We start from the raw sequence: 5,799 nt of genomic DNA on the forward strand, positions 1-5,799 counted from the left end.
TGCAAAATGACACTTGAACAAGTTTTACATAACTTAAGTATTATAATGCCATTTGTTACTACTGAAAACATCATTTTTGGTCTAAATCCAACTTTTTATTCTAGCTTTAAATTATTTTGTTTGCATGATAATGACATGTTTAAAAGGTTTCTGTCAAGTGCCATATTTTGAGTCATTTCGTGTAAGACGTGCTTTAATGGTAGACATCGTAAGAAATCTTTAAACAAGTTATCAATGAGTTATGATTATATGAAATTAATAAGTTGACACGTTCTCTGTGGATGTGAAAAATCTGTACCAAAGTGAATGTCGAAGAAATCATCAGACAGTTTTGTCTTTATTTAATAAGCCAGTAGGTTTTAAGTCTTAATTTCATTTTAGGTGGGAAAAAGCTGTATTAGTCAGGAAGAGAGTAAAACTGTTGGTCAGACGCCAACCACCTATACTATGGGGTTGTAGAGGTTTTTTAAAGGAATTCTTAAACAGGCACTTTCTACTTCTTGCTTCATGCAAGTGCAAATCCTCATATCATTGCATAGAGTTAACAGTTCACCTCAACTTTTTACCTTTTGGCAACTTAATACAGTATTTAACACTATTGAGGAGTTAGATATGAGTTTTGAATAGAGCAGTTGATCTGCAGTCTGCTTAACATTGTTCAAGTGCAGCTTTTTCAGTTTTTTTCTCCTTCAAATTCCAAGTGAGACTTTGCTAGAATGCTACTTCTAATTGTTAGTTTCATTTAAGACTGGTGGCATTACAGGGTATATTTCTATATGTGATGCTAAGTTTGTATATAATTATGCACTGTATATACAGTAAACCAGTGTATGCAAACAATGTTTGTAAGTGTAATCTGATGCGTTTGTAGACATGGCATGCATTGTCGACAGCCCACACATTCGATTGTGTACATTACACCATACCAGTTGTTGTTGATTTTGTTCTAATCTCTTGTACATGATGATGCTGTTGTATTCTAATGATGGTGCAATATTTTAATCTCTTGTTTTGATACTGTCTCTGAAACTTTCCAAACATGATGTTCCTCGGTGGGTAAAAAAAACACCACAGAAAAACCTTGTAAACGTTCTTTTGTACTCTTCCTCGAGGTTTGAGGATTTTCAAAGTTAGACCCAGAGACAGACAGACAGCTTTTTACTCCAGATTTCTTCCAGGGGTTCAGTAGTTTATAGTTTTGCTCCTTTGTGCTTCCAAGATGATACACTAAAGTAGGACTGTGCCAGCGAATGGGAGAGATTAGGCAGGCATGACTGTTGTGTTCACTTCATGTATCCTGTTGTAACGTGTGCATTCAAGTGTGTGTACTACAACAGTGGCATATTGTACAGTTGTATACTTTTCATTGCCAGCTAATTTTACAGTATAATTGAAAATTTTGCCACACCCATAGACTAATATGCCACCCTAGCAGAATGTGAACGAAACTTTGGAATTGTGTGTTCCCTCCACCAGGGGGCAATCTATCACATCTCACACCTCTACAGGCCTGGATTACACCATTAAACTGCATTATCTTCCAGCTCCTTATGCTGACAATCAGGTGCTCATTGGCATAAATAAAGTTACAGTCCAATTTGAGTTTTTATCATTCAGTGTTCATAAAACTACAAATTTGTCAGACCTTCCCATCTTTTTAGTCTCATATGCCTTTTATCCATTAAATAGATGAGACTAATGACAGTTAGCCTTTTGTAAACCAGAACCCTTTGTTATAGAAGCCTTTCTGTTAGTATGTGCTTTATACAGTGCTAGGGTGCTCTACGCTGCTTCTTTGCTGCAGCGCTCTTGAAGTTTGGCCTCACATCCATGTACTCTCATCACGCCAGTCACCAAACGCAAGTTGTGAATGATGCTGTTGCAGTTCATGAGCTGTGTCTGTCTGCATTAATGGCGTCTGCATGTCCAGGGTGTCTGCCAGGTTCTGTTAATCTGAAGCATTTTGGCCCCAGGCTCCAGCTTGACCTTGCCATATACAGTGGAAGTTGCCACCTTTCTCCCTTGCTGTGTTTTCCAGTGGTCTGTAAATAATGCTGCAAACTGCCTGGTTTTCAAAAACCAATGAAACCCATGCAAGGATCTCTAAAAGATGGATTTAACACTTGGTGTGGTTATCGAAGCGTTGGGAGAAAAGTGAGTTTCATTTGTTTACATTATGTTTACAATGGCACAGTTTTACTTTTTAAGGAGATATATGTAGGTATAGACAATATTTGCATATTTATTGCCTAAGGTTAAATGATATGATGTGTATTGTGTTTTCACATTTGGAATATAATGTTACAGTTGTCACCTGTATTACTATCTGGATGATTTTGGTAAAGTAGTTGATCATTTTTATGACTACTAAGTGACTGTTTTCTGTGCCTTTTTATGGTTAGAATGCATGGTTAACTATTTATTACAATTTGGAGTCACTGAGATGTGTATTTTTGTATTCTGAATAAATAAATGGTTCAGCTTTTGTTGTACATTTTTAAGGTGCCTTGAAACAGGCTACCTATTCATATCTCTCTTCTTCAATAAAATCGGATACATATGCAATCTGACAGGCTCTTCTTTTTTCATTAACACTTTAAACAAAAGGATTGTGTCTTATAATTTCAAAATATGTCGAGAAAATGGAACACGTTAGTGCCATTCTATCTCCTTTAATGCAACACAGCCCTTTTTAAATGGGGTGGCACGAAGGTGGTGACCAGAAAATGTATATCAGCCATTAATTTTTCTTAGACAAGAACAACAAAACATACTCAAATTTCCTAAATAAACTGGCTGGTTTGTTTACTCTTTTATGCTCTCTCTGCTTTGATCAGCTTGTTTGTTGTTTTTGTGGCATTCCAAACAGGTGTTTTGCCAATGGGAACGTTTCAAAGTGCCCTCTGGTGGGCAAACTATGCATTGTTAACACTCATAACTTTTTAATTTTTCAAATGTATTTTGCGACTGTTGTACATGGCACCAGATACACTGGTACATGTCTGCTGATAATACTATTCAGCTTAAATCAGTCAAGTTCTCAACAATAGAAGAAAAAAGTGACTGAAGTTTTGAGTCCAGTCTGAAACCTGAACATTTATCTCAAATGGACAGTGTTGGGAAGGTTACTTTTAAAATGTATTCCGTTACAGAATACAGAATACATGCCCCAAAATGTATTCTGTAACGTATTCCGTTACGTTACTCAATGAGAGTAACGTATTCTGAATACTTTGGATTACTTAATATATTATCGTGCTTTTTACAACAACGTGAATGTACTATTGCTGTGTGATTTATTACTATTACTGAAGGTCCGCGACTCCGAACTGTAGTAAAGGGACCTCTGACTAATACAGCGGGGTCCCTGTCGGCTCATAGCCGAAAAATAGCTTTACTTTGTTGTGTGGGTCAATTTTTCTTGCGAGAGACAGAGAGAGGCGTTGAAAGGCTGCTCCAACGGAACTTATTGTTTTCGGAGGAAAACACGAACACGGTGTACAGTCGAGTCTTAATAGCTTACTTACAACTGGGCTCGTCAGGCACTCTTCTTGGCTGCAGTGGTTATTATTATATTTACATGTTTCCAGCTCCCGTTTTTCCTCGACGACAACTCGTACCTTTCCACTCCTTTTTCTCCCTCCTCGCGCTCACAGACACATAACGTGTATGGCAGTGCATTCTCCCTGCAGCACGGACTACACTGCCCATGATGCTACATTCTTTAGAGCTATGCTTGTAGCATTCTGCCTGTTAGCTTAGCACAACAACAACAACGAAAAGGCGCTCTCTCACCCAGGAAACACACAGTCGCAGAAAGAGAGAGAGAGCGTCGCCCTGTAACCATGGCAACCGTAACGCTGTCCCTGGAACGACAGAACGTAGCTGTCAAACAAAACCCAAACAGTCCTGACCCGCGACAAAATGAAAGAGGAAAGTACCGCAGTGTAATCCATTTAATTCAACAAAGTAACTGTATTCTGAATACCACCTTTTTAAACGGTAACTGTAACGGAATACAGTTACTCATATTTTGTATTCTAAATACGTAACGGCGGTACATGTATTCCGTTACTCCCCAACACTGCAAATGGATTACTTGCACATACACTACACTCATTATTTGAAACGTTGGTTGCGTTTAACAGGAGCATCCAACACTGGAACAGTATACAGGTGTGCCACAGAAAATTTAAAAGGGGTAAATTTGAATATATCCAGGCACATACAAACAACAATGCCTACAAAGACATTTTCTATTTTCATTTTGATAATTGTGACCTGCAGTACAGAAAATAAAGCAAATAAAATCATATCAATCATATCAGAGTTTGAATAAATTACTGTTCAAATAGTATGACTACAATACATCTCTTATTGTAGGTCAGTACACACAACCACAGTCATGGGGAAGACCAGTTGTGGTTATCCAGATGATCATCAACAGGGCTGCAGAACATCACTGCTAAAAAAGTTGCCTGTTTGCAGAGAGCTGTATTAATCAATTTTCCTCGTTGGAAGTGAAAAGTGTGGTAGTAAAAGGCGCACAAGCAACTGGGATGACCAGGAGTAAAACCTTCGGTTGTTACATTCCTAATATCACAATATAACTGGAGACATTATAAGCATCTTTCCTGGGCTAAGAAAAAAAAAAAAAGAACCACACTGTTGCACTCTGGTCCTAGTCCACTTTTCAGATGAAAGTAAATGTTGCATTTCATTTAGAAATCAGCATCCAAGAGTCAGGAAGGAAAGAGGAACAGTGGAGAGTGTTTGAAGTCCAGTGTGAAGTTTCCACATGCTAATTTGGGGGGTCAGCAGCTGTTGTTGCTGCTTTTGGTCCAAAGTCAGTGCTGCTGTTTACCAGGAAGGGAACTTCATGATGCTATCTACTGACAAGCTTCATGGAGACGTCCATTTCTTTTTCCAGCAGAATTTAGCTCCTGCCCACAGTTCCTAAACTACTACTTAATGGTTTGCAAACCATGTTACTGTTGTGCTCTGACCCGACCTGTGTGTGGTAGATGACAAACACAGATGAGTTGATGTTTGCTATCAAAGCAACCTTAGCTTGAGATGATGATGACTGTAGCAACAGGTTAGCAGGTCTGTTTGCTGTAAGCCCACAGTATCTCAACATAACACAGCCGGTGGGCCTAGAATTCCACCTGTTAACACCCCAAACCTTTCCAAGTGAAGCTAATTTTTGCTAATATGTTTTGGGAATTTACACTTTACAGTTTCTCTGTTGTGCTGTGAGATTAATCACTCGTGTCAAACAAAAGAATAGCTACATTGTGACTTCAGACTTTTGTGGCATTTAGAGAACTATTTTATACGACCAGACCCCCGAGCATTTCCTTCCGCATCCACTCTTATGATTAGACTTTTCTTTACTGAGATATTCTCTCTTTGTAGTATTGCTGTAGCTCACTTCTACTTTTCTGCTTAAAATTCCTCCTGATATTTATTTTTATCCCAAGAAGCTAAAACCAACAGAAAGACTGTCCAGCTATATTATTGGTGTTAATGTTCACATGATAAGTAAAGGTATCCAGAACGATGAAGGGTGGGTGGTCAAACAAGAAGGCAATATATATCTATGCCAGGTATATGTCAAAATCGGTTTGCTATGATGATGCATTTTATTGTTATTGTTGTTGTTTTTAAATAATACTCAGTGTATGTGTGTGTGTGCGCGCCTGTGTTTTCATTGTTCTGTCTTCAGCGGCAGTGCGACACTTATATATTTTTTTTCGGTGTGCGATTGATTATGCCTCATTCTTGTTTTCATGGGAA

This window comes from Rhamphochromis longiceps, linkage group LG16, assembly GCF_057381845.1.
Source record: "Rhamphochromis longiceps isolate RC_006_pf linkage group LG16, R_longiceps_female_GT1.1, whole genome shotgun sequence".
Classification (NCBI taxonomy): Eukaryota; Metazoa; Chordata; class Actinopteri; order Cichliformes; family Cichlidae; genus Rhamphochromis; species Rhamphochromis longiceps.